This window comes from Pan paniscus, chromosome 5, assembly GCF_029289425.2.
Source record: "Pan paniscus chromosome 5, NHGRI_mPanPan1-v2.0_pri, whole genome shotgun sequence".
Lineage (NCBI taxonomy): Eukaryota > Metazoa > Chordata > Mammalia > Primates > Hominidae > Pan > Pan paniscus.
In genome coordinates, this window is record NC_073254.2 from 68030521 (window position 1) to 68045719 (window position 15199).

At 38.1% G+C, this 15199-nt stretch overlaps 1 long non-coding RNA gene across 1 annotated transcript; it reads right to left on the bottom strand.

The window, feature by feature from the left end:
- Positions 1-695: 695 nt before the first annotated feature.
- Positions 696-13279, bottom strand: LOC130541633 (uncharacterized). Its single transcript, XR_008955717.2, has 4 exons — positions 13204-13279; positions 9437-9619; positions 4766-4905; positions 696-4437 (listed from the first exon to the last, which is right to left on the bottom strand). It is a non-coding gene; the product is annotated as an uncharacterized LOC130541633 (long non-coding RNA).
- Between the last annotated feature and the right edge of the window lie 1920 nt (positions 13280-15199).

Genomic DNA, 15199 nt, shown 5'->3' on the forward strand with positions numbered 1-15199 from the left:
GTGATCTGCCTGCCTCAGCCTCCCAAAGTGCTGGGATTACAGGCATGAGCCACCATGCCTGGCTGGATTTACTCTTAATAAATTGTAAGACATTTTAATTTTTTTAACCCAAAGTTCAACTTTTATTGCATCTCACCATTTTTGGTTTTCTCTCCCCTTTTAAAGGGTGTAAAATAGTAATGCTCACTTTCATCTCATTTTCAGCTCATGTAAGTTTTTTTTCCCTTGAGTTCTGTTTGTTGTGGCCTGATGCTAACAATACAGGTCTAAAGGAAATGTTTTCTTCCAACATAATATTTTGTGCGCTGCAGAAGGTCTTTTGTTTTGCTTTTTGGTAACTGACTAACAGATTTTACATTTTATTGAAATAATTCCTATGCCATTATTATTAAGTTTTGATTTGTTTAGAAAAAAACGGAGATTAAAAGAAAATTTTTAAAAAATTAAAGGTATTACATCTGTGTATCTTTCTGTATGTGCTTTTAAAGTACTTGTGACATTGAGTTATAGGGCTTTGACTCCTGGGTCTAAAAAGGACACCAAGTCTTGCTAAATCTTAAACACTGACAGCAATTAAATCCTCATCTTCAGGTCTGGTAGAAGAAGTCAATCAAAATAAACTGGATTCCTAAAACACAAGGCCAGAAATTAAAGCTAATCAACTCCTCAAGGCCCAGGGACTATTTTGTGGAAGAGGTGTGTGTTTAAGATTGTGAGGACTGATTTTGATAGAGAAAATATGTTCAGTTTCTCTATAAATTAACCATTAATGTCAAAGGCATACTGATGCAAGACCATCATATGGTTCCCTGTGTAGTATTAACAAGGTTTTCTGGAAGCATTGACTGACTCCTTAATAAAGGTTATAAAAGTTCTAAAAGGCTTATGGAAGTTATATCTTATAGTCAGGATTAAAATTTTATAGATTGTGTATAAAATTTTGGAAAGCAAATTTAATTGGCTTCATGCTGTTTTTATTAGGGCTTGTTTGGGAAATTAAGTCTCCTCTCTAAAATAATGAAGGTTTTTGCCTTTTTTTTTTTTTTAAATCCTTGAGTTATCACTTTGGTTAAATAAATGACTTTTTACAATGACCTGTGATCTTATTTTGTGATATTAAGTGTTTTCAACCTTTGATATTTGACAAACTTTCCAAAATCAAATTATAAATTATGTCTTTTTCTGACCTAATTAATCCTTTAAGATATTATGTTCCCTAAAGTCCAAAAATGACATATTTGTCTTATTTGGTATAAAAATTATACAGGAAGCACTGTCAAATATGAAATGGTATTTGATTTTCTTTGGGCTGTATTTGTATAAATGTGTTATTGGTATCTGTTCCAAAATAATAGGAAACTCCTAAAATTCTGATATGACTTAGTGTATGTTATCAGTAATTATAATTGTTATGTTAAATTATTGTATGCCACAGAGGTAACAAATTTTCTTGTCAACTGTGTCTTTGACTATGGCTGCCCTAAAACTTTTTGTCATCCATGGACAATTGTTGTCTTGTTTTGTTCCTCTTTTGAAGGTAGTTTTATAATCAGCTATAAAACTCTTAACGTGTTCTTGAATGCAGTTTTCTGATAACTTTGGAGATTGTGACATTAGAAAAGAGGAAAAACTTTCAGGACTTATGGAGAGCTGAAATGTTCACGAATATCAAGCAGAACAGAAATTAACTGCATGGACTGAACCAGTAGAAGACTGAAGTAATCTTTTTGACTTTTTGCACAAAACGTTGCTGATTCTTTGTTTTGTTTTTCAGAGTCAAGGAAACTTTTCTTTTGCGCTATTGACAGCTTTTAACAAGTATACTCCTATGAATGAAATTTGGAGCTTATTTGTTTCTCTCTACCTGATTTCTCCAAAATTTGGGAACTATTTGTAAGTAGTCGTGACTTATGGCAATATAGTTATTTGCATAAGTGAAATAAGAATCTGTTTTTATTTGTAACAGGACACAATTGGAGAAACTGGTTGTTTTACTGAGTCTTTGGCTGGAATGGTGTGCTTTCCTTTAAGGTATTAAACTTGATTTATAGAGCCAATAAAAACCCCTTGGAGAAACTGGCCTCATACCTTGTCTGCACAGTCCCTGAACGGTGTTCCTGACCTGTGGTAAGTAAAGAATGTCACTTTCTGACAGGCCCAAGAGACCTAAGTTATGTTGGGACTCAAAAGGAGAATAATTCACCCAACTCATAGGTATTTGATGGTACAAATCCGTGGCTGGGCTTGGCTTTAAAAAAGCCTTATGTGAGATTCCTTCTATGGAAGAAGTCCATCAAAGCTAATTTTAAAAGCCTATGTGAAAAATAATTATTCTTGCTTCACTTCATACAAATAATCTGGCCAAGTATAATAAAGCAAATTGGTTCTTCTATGATTTGTTTTTAGTAAAAATGGGAAACTAGAGAGAGAAAAAATACATTTCAAAAACTATAGTGCACCTGTTGTTAGATTTTAGTCTTGCCTAATGTTTTTCTATTTTTATTATTTTCTACAGTTTAGACTGAATTCTAATTTTTCCTGGCTACAAGTCTCCAAAATAATGTTTTCAATTTTTTTCCTTCTTTTCCTTCCCCTCACCCCATTTTTCCTAATTCGAAATAATTGAAAACTAAGCTGTACTTTCTAAAGTCCTGCAAACTGAATCTAGACAAGTTAAACTTCAGAATAAAATAAAAGCAATCTATTTAGGTACATAAGCCACTTTCATACCTACCTACTGATGTATGGACTTCAAAGTAACGTGGTCTATATAGATTTTCTAGGATTGTTCTCTTGTTTATTGTTTTTCTCCCTTCCTCCTACTATTTTCTCTTCACAGGTCATGAGACTTCTCAACCTGCTAAAAATGAGCTTTCCTAATAACTTGGGACCTACCCCTGTAGGAATAAACTATCCTAGCCATGAGAGCAGAGACTCATTTTCTTCTAAAATGCTTTCTTCAAAAGATTTTTAAAAAGAAAATGGAAGAAGTGTGAAAGGAAAATAAATCTTGGGGCCCCAACATCACTAAGCTAAACGGAAGAGTCAAGCTGGGAACTGTTTAGGGCAAACCTGCCTCCCATTCTATTCAAAGTCACCCCTCTGCTCACTAAGATAAATGCATATTTGATTGCCTCCTTTGGAAAGGCTAGTCAGAAACTCAAAGGAATGCAACCATTTATCTCTCACCTACATAAGACCTGGAAGCCCCCTCCCTGCTTAAGTTGTCCTGTCTTTCTGGACATAACCAATGTACATCTTATATATATTGATTGATATCTCCTGTCTCTCTAAAGTGTATAAAAAAAAGCTTTGCCCTAACTACCTTGGGCACGTGTTGTCAGGACCACCTGAGGCTGTGTCATGGGTGCATGTCCTCAAACTTGGCAAAATAAACTTTCTGAGTTAACTGAGACCTGTCTCAGATATTTTTGGGTTCAGATATTCATCCAGCCCTGGTGTACCCTCTGAAGTATGTTATGCCAGTGCATGAGAAACTGGTTATATACTTGTACCATTATTAACATTAAACTGTAGAGTACTTAGTGCTCCTGTCTACATTTCTTAAAAATTCAGTTTTAACAAATGAAAACTCAGATTTCTTAGAAGCTTTGTTACTACTCGACAGGAAATGTGGCATACTGTGTATTAGAACTGAGGGAGAATCCCAACTCTGGTCCCTCCTAGCTCTGTAATCCTAGGCAAACTACTCTGCTTCAATTTCATCATCTATGTAATTGGGAGTGAGGAGAAGCAGTAAGTTGCTGAGTGGTTCTGAAGATCAAAAGTAACATATATGGAGCATCTGGCACATACTAAGAGCTTAATAAATTGGCACTTCTTTTACATCCATCATGAAAGGTAGGAATTTCAGAAGACACAACACTGCTAGACTGCAACAAGTAGCAGTGAGCTTGGAAAACACTAGCCGTGGATGCTTTTGCTGCTACAATGGTAAGAGGTCTCAGACTTTTCCAGAAAGACACTCTCCTCTTACTCAAAAGCCCAGCATTTGTAAAAGCTGGGGATAACAGCTTTCATCTGGCCACCAAAAGCCACCTCGCTGGCACTTTAATTTTCAAAGTTTTGTGACTGCTACCAGTGTTTTTTCTGCAAGTATCATTCAAACAAACCTTCGCTGGCTCCTCTACCTTCTTCCTCTCCAAGCAGAAACCTGGATTAAATATAAAACAGCTTGCTCATCAGCAGCAACCTCCATGGCCTTGGGTAGGGGCGTTGTGGAGTCATGCTTCAAGGCTGGCAGGCCCCAGCTGTCAAGGAAAGGTAGGCCAGTGAGTTCCTCATCAGATAGTTGCTATGAAGGCTTATTTGGTGTGGGCAGCTCTGCCCTGGCACAGCCAAACTGTCATCCTTCAGAGGAGTGTTCTGCCAAGGGGATGGGCACCAGACAAGTAGGTTTCCCTGTTTGTCTTTGATCTGGAGAAGGAAGGGAATCAAGACATTATTCCATATCTATTATGATCAGAAAGGCTTTTATTTATTCTGCTCCACAAACTGAGTAAAGCAGAACTTCCCAAAAAGTGTGCCCAGAACATTAATGTGCCCTGTATAGTTACCAAGTGCCAAAATGCCAATTGCCCTCAGCCCTTGTGAAAGCAAAGCAGGACTTCATTCAGGTGATCAGAGCTCCCTGATTTGGTCACCTCTCACTGCAGGTGGCAACATCCTTTGCAGTAAAATATTCTCATTTTCAAAGTGTACAATATTATGAAAAAGTTTGGGAAAGACTACTATAAGGTATTACCTTGGTTTACAGAGAAGGAAGTTGAAGCTCACAGATTAGGAAGCACACCCAAAGATCACACTTGCAAACAGCAGAGCCAGTATTTGATTCCAGGTTAGTTTGCCTTCAAAGTCCAAGTTCATTCCACTTTCCTCACATTGCTGAAAACAATACAAAACCATAAAAACAATAACACCAGAAATCTGCGTAGACCTTTTTGGTTTAGGAAGTGCTTTGACAGAAGAAAGGAAGACATAAGAGGTGATGGAACAAACACTTCTCATATACCTACAATGTACCTTGTGCTTTACATTAAGAGTCTTATCTTTTTAACGGTTTTAATTTGTTTTGCATAAACTTATAGTAGATAAACATATAAACTTATGGTACATTTTTTACAAATTTAATTTGCTCTTTCATAATTTTCTCTCTATGCCCCACTACTTTTTTTTTTCCTATTTATTTATTTTTGTATATTTAGGGGGTAAAAGTGCTGCTTTCTTACATGCATATGCTGCACTATGGGCTTCTAGCATACCCATCACCTGAATAGTGAACACTGTATTCAATAGGTAATTTTTAAAGCTTCACCCCTCTCCCCATTCTCCCACCTTTTATAGTCCCCAGTGTTTATTATTCCACTCTTGTCCCCGACTCCTTCTAATAACTGATTCAGTTCTTAGAGATACATTTAATGATAGAAACTGGACTTAATCCCATTTCTTTTGACTGCAAATTCTGGACCCTCCTTGCCCCAAGAGCAATGGAATAATTAATTCAAAAGAGATTTTCAACATAAAATAGTCATATTTACTGGACCAAGACTGTACAAAATAAACTCTTAAATTTGATGCTGTTTTTAGGTTTTTTAATACATTTCTATTTCTCTCTGTATACCTTTTGATTTCCTAGTTCATAATTTTTGGGTTTCAGAAGGATATCTATGTCATGTGCTGGTGGAGGAAGATACAGGGTAAGAACAAATGGCAGATTGGTTAGGAGTTGAATCACCAATCACTTGAAGTAGAGGCTTGAGAGATTAAAGTAACTTGAGAGTTAGCATGGCTAGAAGACTCTCAAGTGATGATTTCTTTTTAAAGGAAATTTTCTCTCAATACAATCCTTAACGTAAATCCATGAAAATAAAACAGTATCATTTCATAATATAATTCACCAAAATTCATGGTATCAAAAATGAAAATTCTCTGTCTAGAGATGTCTCTCAAACACACAACAAAGCCATTTTGTCCTGTCTAGGAAAACCCAATGTAACTTTCGTGAGCAATCATGAACCATTTCCGTGTCCAGGGAACTAATCACTGCTTATGCTGTGTTCAGTAAGGTCAGGGGCACAATCCTGTAGTTGTAGGCATTTGTGATGGGGAAATCTGGTAGTTTTTCTGAGTCATAATTTGATTGCAATGGTGATGGCAATAGCTGAAACTTTGACTGTGAGAATTTGTCCTTGAAGATAAATTATTATTGAGGTTACATCTGGCACTATTTTCTTTTTTTCATTATGCAAAACAAATAACTAAGAATATGGTCAAACCCCGTCTCTACTGAAAATACAAAAACAAAACAAAGCAAAACAAAACAAAGCAAAACAAAACAAAACTAGCTGGGCATGTGGGCATGGTGGCGCAGGCCTGTAATCCCAGCTTCTCAGGAGGCTGAGGCAGAAGAATTACTTGAACCCGGGAGGAGGAGGTTGCAGTGAGCCAAGATCGTGACACTGCACTCCAGCCGGGGCGACAGAGCGAGAGACTCCGTCTCACAAAAAAAAAAAAAAAAAAAAAAAAAAAAAGAAAAGAAAGAAAGAAAGAAATATTTTACAGTTGTTTTTAAATGTTTAATAGCTTGGATTATATATATGTTCATAAACCTGCTGTCAAGTTAGTACCAGTGTTGATCTGGGTTGCAAGGATAATACGTAAAGTGCCACAGTTATATAACTAAGGCAATTATCTGTCAGTTAGATTAAATTTGTGTTTGTTTATTTAACAAATACTAGGCACCCACTCTCTATGGGTCCTGTTTTCGGTGCTGGGGATATTGGGTGAAGGAGAAAGGCAGCATTTCTGCTGTCATGAAGCTTTCCTTCTAGAAAGAGAAGACAGAAAATAAACACAATACATTGGATCACTTCAGGTGCCATTTTGAAATAATAGAGAGCACCTGTTGTTATGAATGTGTCAGACTGTCTTCTGGTTAGTTTTGCTAATAATTTACCTACAGGTGCAGTGACTCTGCAGGTCAAAAGAGCTGCCAGCTCTTAGAGAATTTTCCTTTGCTCCTGCTGAAGATAAAATCAGAGAGTTATAGTAGATAATTTTTTTTCCCCATTTCCCTTCGAGTAGGGCATACAGCATCCTTCTTAAATATGGAGTGGGTTAATCAGCATGAATTATAATTGAAAGACAGATGCTTTAGTTCTCTTTGAGAATCCCTAGTTTCTGTTATGAATCTATAGTTCTTTAGAAACACAGTATTTAACCAATGCCTAAAGCCTGAAGGGTTTATGAGAGATTTATGAGATTTACTCAGCACACCAAAATAGTGTCATAATGTTAAAGAAATTCGACTGATATTTTAAATTGACTTACCATGTTGTTACGTGGTGAAGGTTTTTATTTTTTTCAGAATTTACTTGGGATAAAAACAATAATGAGTGGCATGCCTTTGATAGTATTACACTATAATCTTTAGAAGACCATGCTGATATAAAGTTCCAGGCACAGGATGGTAGAAAACATAGAGAATGTAAAACAAGAGGAAAAAGTAAAAGTAGTCATGTTTTTCAGATATCTGGTACATTTGATGATGTCAAATATGTAAGAAATAAATAATTCATATTAGTATATTATACTCAAAGTTGCTTATAAATCCTGTTTTTTTCCCTCATAAGAAAATAACATAAATTCTGCTTAAAGATAGACTCCTCAGTAAGGGTTTCTTCTCTTTTATCCATTCTCATATTTTCTAGATGTAGAAAGGAGGTTCAGAGTCATTACATTTTAACTACAGTAATATGTTTTGGGGTTTCCAAGTTTTAGTTTTCAAGTTATGGCTGGTTTGTACAGCTTCAGGGCTGTTCTGTATTCAGATGATTATAAAGTGATTGGTTTGAAAGGCCAACGTAAGTCTGCAAATATTTACTTCAACTTTTAAAGTCTGTTAACAGCTCAATTCAGGTAACATGTTGTTGCATGATTAAAGAAAGCTAAGTTTCCTTTAACTGTACTTAGAAAGAATACTGTTGAAGTAATAAACAACAATGGCTATTATGTTTTTTTTTTTTTTGGAGGCTTATAGTTTTAGTAATCGCATTAGTAACTGCATTCCAGAGGTCCAGAGCTTAGAAGGACCTACAAGCTGTAGTAGAGATTGTGGAAAATTACCAGAAATAAAAAAGGAGAAAGACAGAGACAGTGAGAGATGAAGAAAGGGAGAGGGAAGGGAAGGGAAGACCAACAACCTGGATTAGGGGTTTGGATTTCTTACTTACTAGTTCATTCATTAAGTCATTCATTTCTTCTTTCAAAATATTAGTGTGCTGGTGATAAGACTTTAAGCAAATAAGTGAAACTCTTAGCCGAAGTTCTGGGGAAAAATAATTTTTTTTTTTTTTTTTTTTTGAGACAGGGTCTTCCTCTGTCACCCAGGCTGCAGTGCAGTGGCGCAATCTCAGGTCACTGCAACCTCCGCCTCCAGGGTTCAAACGATTCTCCTGCCTCAGCCTCCCGAGTAGCTGGGACTACAGGCATCCACCACCACACTTGGCTAATTTTTGTATTTTTAGTAGACAGAGTTTCACCATGTTGGCCAGGCTGGTCTTGAACTCCTGACCTTGGGTGATCCACCCACCTCAGCCTCCCAAAGTGCTGGGATTACAGGCATGAGCCACTGTGCCCAGCAAGATTTTTTTTTTTTTTTTAGTAAGAAAAACTGGAAAGGATAATAATTCTGTCTATGTCTCACAGTTATTGTGAGGCTTAAACAACAACATATATGAAAATGCTTTGGAAAAATTCTCTAGAGAAGAAAGTTCTCCACAGGTGCTATTAATAAAAGGCACATGCCCATTTACCATCTTATTTCTGAAATCATATTTGAGGTATTTCAAGCAGCCTCCAGTGGGGCTCTGGCCCAGTAGCTCATAGTGCGAGATGAACAACATGTTTATCTTGTAAGAAAGCTAGCAGAGTGTCTTAATATTTCAGCTGAGTGTATGAGGGGACAGTTGGAGCAGAGCAATCTCTCTTGATTAGTGCAAAAAACTACTGATTTGCATATTTAAGATATGATATCTCATTGTATGGGAAGAAGTTGGGCAGATGATTCATCTGGAAAAGATCAAGGAGGCTGATTCATTTAATTCAGGGCTTATTTATGCAAAGCTGTTTTTGAATGTTTGCAGATCTGGATCAAATAATTATGGCATTAATTGAGACATTAGTATGTGTTCATCATTGGGTTCAAATTCATAAGCATCCTGTTATTTAATTCTCACTACAACCATATGAGGTGAACAATAATATCCTCATTTTACCATTGAAAAAAGTAAATTTTGATGACTTAAGCATTTTTTTTAAAGTTTACGTATCTAGTAATTGGCTCAGGGCTCTCCTGCAAAGTTAGCTGTTGGCTCTGAGAACACTGGGGTCAGTGACCTGGGGTCAGTGATCTTACCTGCACCCCGTCCCTATTTACTGTAGCATTTGCAGAAGATGCTGTGTTCCTTCTCACCTCCTGACATGGTGGCATCATCCTGGACGGCAGCTCTCCCTCTAGTTAGGTCAGTCTATCTCTTGCTTCTCAGTGATGCTCTAGTTTCAGCAGTCAGTGAATACTCTGCAGGGGTTAATGGAGGAGCTGGGAAGTGTAGGGGTTCAATAAAAGGAAAGATGCAGACAAAGGAGTAAAGTAAGGGGACTGGGGAAATATGAATAGATTTAATGAATATTTATTAAGTGCCTACTAGGTATCAGGTACCGTGCTAGGTACTGGGACAAAATAACAAGCAAAAGACAGGATATTTCTCATGGAGCTTATAGCTTAGTTGGGTGGGAGGAGACTAGTGTTAAATGAAGAGCCACATAAATGAATGCACTGTTCCCGGAATGAAACAAGGATCAGGCTGCTTATTCTCACGGCCCAATAACGAGATGCAGATGAACTGGGAAAGAAGAGAGTTTACTTCTGTAACCGGGTACAGAGAGAAGGCCGGGAAAATATCAGCAGACCAACTCAAAATTACAGTTTTGCAGAGCTTATATACCTTCTAAGCTACATGTCTACGTGTAAGTGTGCATTCATCGAAAGACATAAGTTATTAATTTCTTCTAACCTATAGCTAAAGTCTGTGGCCTAAAGACCTTCCTCTGGAGCCTCAGTAAATTTACTTAATCTAGATGGGTCCAGGTGCCAAAGGTAATTACCCTTATCTTGTCTCCTTGCTAAATCATGGAGGTTTAGGGAGTTCCTTCAGACCCCAGTAAAACTTGTTTAATACTAAACGGATCTTGTTAAGAATTCCTTTGTTATCTTGTCATGCTTCAAGGCCCAGGAAAAGTCTAGGCAAAACTCTCAGTGGGCTTTTGTTACCTTCCAGCCTTTGTATAAGGACACTGGCTCTATTACGTTTGTTGTTGTTGTTGTTGTTTGTTTGTTTGTTTGTTTTTGAGAGGAAGTCTTGCTCTGTCGCCCCGGCTGGAGTGCAGTGGCATGATCTTGGCTCACTGCAATCTCTGCTCACTGCAACCTCCGCCTTCAGGGTCAAGTGATTCTCCCGCCTGGGCCTCCAGAGTAGCTGGGATTACAGGCACCTGCCACCATGCCCGGCTAATTTTTGTATTTTTGATAGAGATGGGGTTTTACCATGTTGGCCAGGCTGGTCTCGAACTCCTGACCTGAAGTGATCCACCCGCTTCAGCCTCCCAAAGTGGTGGGATTACAAGCATGAGCCGCTGCGCCCGGCCTTCTATCAACTTATTTATTTATTTACTTTTTGAGGCGGAGTCTCGCTCTGTCCCCCAGGCTGGAGTGCAACGGGTGGGATCTCGGCTCACTGCAAGCTCCGCTTCCTGGGTTCACGCCATTCTCCTGCCTCAGCCTCCCGAATAGCTGGGACTACAGGCGCCCGCCATCATGCCTGGCTAATTTTTTTTTTATTATTTTTTAGTAGAGACGGGGTTTCACCCTTATAGCCAGGATGGTCTCGATCTCCTGAGCTCGTGATCCGCCTGCCTCGGCCTCGCAATGTTTTGGGATTACAGGTGTGAGCCACCGCACCCGGCCTCTATCAACTTTTTAATATTTAACTTAACACTCAGTCAGTGCTGAAACAGTTGTCATGGAGGCCTGCCTGTTCAGCTGTTAGTGAGACCCGGCCTGCTACAGCACAATTTAAAATTGTGATGTTTCATGACGGTGAAAGAGGGCTATGACAAAGAATAAGGGGAAGAAGATATAGTTTAGATAACAGGGGTGTGTTTTTCAGAAAAGGCCTCTCTGAGGAAATCGTGTTTAAAATGACATGTTTATAAACTATGTTTGAATACTGAAATACTTGTATATTGATAATTCTAAAATAATACAACTATTAGCCTTTGAAATTTGTAGTTAATAGTAGGAAATACATTTATTTTTATTACTTATGCACAGTTTTCTTACCATTTTTAAAAGTAAATTGTAGATATAAGTGAATACTTCTATATATGCTTTAGTTATAAAATTTAAGGAACTGCTATTTGATTATCTTCATATCACCTGGAATAAGCCATGAGCATTACTGATTTTTACGGATAAAATATCTTTTGTTTTGTGAAGGATTTTTCTGTATTTCCCAATTAACTGTTTCTATATATACAATAAAAATTATCTTCTCACCAGTCAGTGTGTCTGTTTTAAGGTTAATATTGTACCAAATATGGACTAATCCTCATTTCTAAAGCTTATGTAACCACATAGTGTTTTATGTCCAATAAAATGTTATTTATGTACTCGGTTTACAACATATCTAATTTTTCATAGAGGAAATGGACATTTTGGCAACCTTTAATGGTGACAAAATGAAACAGAATCTTTTTTTTTAGAAAAATAAAATATGTACTTTCTACCTTTTGGATATGAATTTTCACTTGTTTTCTACTGACAGTTACTTCTCAAATAGTGTACATTACAAATAAAGTTATCATAATTAGTGGGAAAGAATATTGATCAAAATATTTTATATTCCATCTTTACCTCTGTTCAAAAACTTCATGTAAAATTGTATATGTATATTTCAAAATGTAAAAGTAATGTTTGTAAGGATCTTCACAATTATCAAAGCATTAAATGTACCATTTATTTTTTATTTACTGAATAAAAGGGAAGTTTATTAAATGGTACAAATATCACATTTTCTCTGTTTTGATACTTGTTTGTTACAGTTTATAGTTTATGCTATCTGAATCCAGGATTTTGTTTTTTTTTAAAATAGAGATGGGGTCTCCTTATGTTTCCTGGGTTGGTTTCCAACTCCTGGCCTCAAGTAATCCTCCTGAATAGTTGGTATTATCGGCATGCATCACACCAACTGGCCCTTTTTAAATTATTATTATTATTTTAATTTTATTTTTTAAACTAAAAAAATTTTTTTGAACTAAAAGTAGATCTGCCATTTGATCCAGCAATCCCACTAGTAGGTGGGAAAAAAAGTCATTATATGAAAAAGATACTTGCACATGCATGTTTATAGCAGCACAATTTGCAATTGCAAAAAATATGGAACCAACCCAAATGCCCATCAATCAACAAGTGGATTAAGAAAATGGAATACTACTCAGCCATAAAAAGGAACGAAATAATGGCATTCGCAGCAGCCTGGATGGAATTGGAGACTATTATTCTAAGTGAAGTAACTCAGGAATGGAAAACCAAACACCGTATGTTCTCACTTATAAGTGGGAGCTAAGCAATGAGGACACAAAGGCATAAGAATGATATAATGGACTTTGGGGACTTGGAGGAAAGGGTGGGATGGGGGTGGGAGGGATAAAAGACTACACAGTGGGTACAGTGCACACTCCTTGGATGACGGGTGCACCAAAATCTCGGAAATCACCACTAAAGAACTTATTAATGTAACCAACCACCACCTATTCCCCAAAAACCTATTGAAATTTTTAAAAGAATCAAATACAATACAATAAAATATGTAAAATTAAAAAAAATTTTAAATAGGGATGGGGTCTCACTATGTTGCCCAGGCTGGTCTCAAACTCCTGGTCTCAAGCGATCCTCCAACCTCAGCCTCCCGAAGTGCTGGGATTACAGGCGTGAGCCACCATGGCCGGCCAGATGCTGACTGGAGTTTAAATTCAGGATTTCTTTTATGATCATTGTTTATTATTAATGTTAGGAGTAAAATTTTTTTTCAAAAAAGTCTTATTTAAATCGATGGCACAACTTACAATTAATGGCATTTTAGAATTGGCATCATATGGCATGATTTATATTTTGTCAGCAGCAAGCCTTGATTTCATCCACCTGGAGTAGAAAATGAAATACTATTAAATTTTAATGTCCAACTTTCCATGGTTCTTCTCCCCAGGCTGTGATCCCTTGAACTCTCCCTCATCCTCCACTTTCTCACGATTCTCGTTCGGTATTTCTGGGAGTCCTGGACGTGCCTTACACCAGGTTTATAACCCGCTCCTCCCCTGGAGGTCCCTGCTGCTAGCTCTCCCGATCTGTTCCTGGCCACGCCCACTGCACTTCCGGTGGCCTGAAGGAGGATCACATGAAACATCCCGGGGTCTGGCTGCATGCAGTCCCCAGAGGCTGTCCCCTCAGCACTGTTTAGTAGTCGGGTTCTCGGCGACTTCAGTCTAGTCCCCAAGGCTTGCTCTCCTTCGTCCAGGAGCAGCTCTGCTCAAAGCCAAAGGGTCTCCAGGTGTCTCAGGTAAGCTTCTGTCACAAACTTACTGCAACCTTTGTTTTCCAGCCTTCCACACATACACAAGTCTCCATGGAATCTCAGGGCAGTTGCAACTCCCCTTTCAACAGGAAAACTGCAACAGCCTCCCTTCTACCCAAAAGGCATCACGTCATTTAAAAGAAGGATGAGGCAGGGCAGTCAGTAATAACAATGGCAACCACAATAGGTGTCACTCCATTTTGATGTTAGGAAACTCAACAGAGAAAATCAGAGAGGTTGAATGAGTTGCTCAGGGTCACAGACCTAAGAAAACCATGCTCAGGATTTGAACCAAGGACTGCCTCTCTCCAAACACACCTATGCCATCTCCCATAAAAGGACTGGATTTTTTTCTGTCCCGTGGCTGTTTTTACCTCTTGCTGAGCCTATCAGCTGAGGTACGTAGGGTAAGGTGTGGGGAAGCACAAACTCCTCCATGTGCAATGGGTTGAAACACCTATTCCACATTACTGCTGTTGTTGCAGCAGGGATAAAGGGGGTCGTGACCTACCAAAAGGCCCCTGAATTTATTTTTCAGCTTTTAGCTTATATTTTGTTTCTATTGTGCCATTTGATGCATGCACTTAAGTGCCTTTAAAAAGGAAACTCCAAACAGCTGAGAAAGAAACGTTATAAAATTGATGACATCTTTTTTTTTTTTTTTTTTTTTGAGACAGAGTCTTGCTCTGTCGCCCAGGCTGGAGTGCAGTGGTGTGGTCTTGGCCCACTGCAATCTCCCTCTCCTGGCCTCAAGCAATTCTCCTGCCTCAGCCTCCTGAGTAGCTGGGACTACAGCCACCTGCCACCACACCCAGCTAATTTTTGTATTTTTAGTAGAGACGGGGTTTCACCATGTTGGCCAGGCTGGTCTCAAACTCCTGAACTCAGGTAATCTGCCCGCCTCAGCCTCCCAAAGTGCTGGGATTACAGGCATGAGCCACCGCACCCGGCTTGATGACATCTTTTATGAAATCCTTTTTATGTTTTCAAGTGAATTTGGGTATTTTGTTTTAGGTTTTCAAGTGAATTTGGTCAGTTTTCTCCCTTGAAAGAACCAATGCAATGCAATTTATTCATTCAGACTTTCTTTTCCTTTCTCTTTCCCTCCCTTCCTTCTCTCTGTCTTTCCCCCATTTATCATCTAGGAGACACCTGCATTACAGTGTTTGAAGCAGTTCTAAGCATTATGGGATACAGAGATGAATATAACTGATACCTGTCCTAGGATATTACACTGTAAAGAACTGGATCTTCAGAGCAGAAGGCAAATACAGAAAAATTCTAATACCAATTATAAAAGGATAAATACTTAAGCAAATCTGATAAGTGTGATGTTTTTTGTTTTGTACATAGATTACTCTCCACTGAGAGAGAAGAGAGCAGGGCACTAGGGAAAGCATCTTGAGGAGATGGTGTACGGGGTAGATTTGGAAGGATGGGTAAGAAGTTGTTATGCAGATATGGAGCATGGGCAGAGTTTAGGGCAGTAG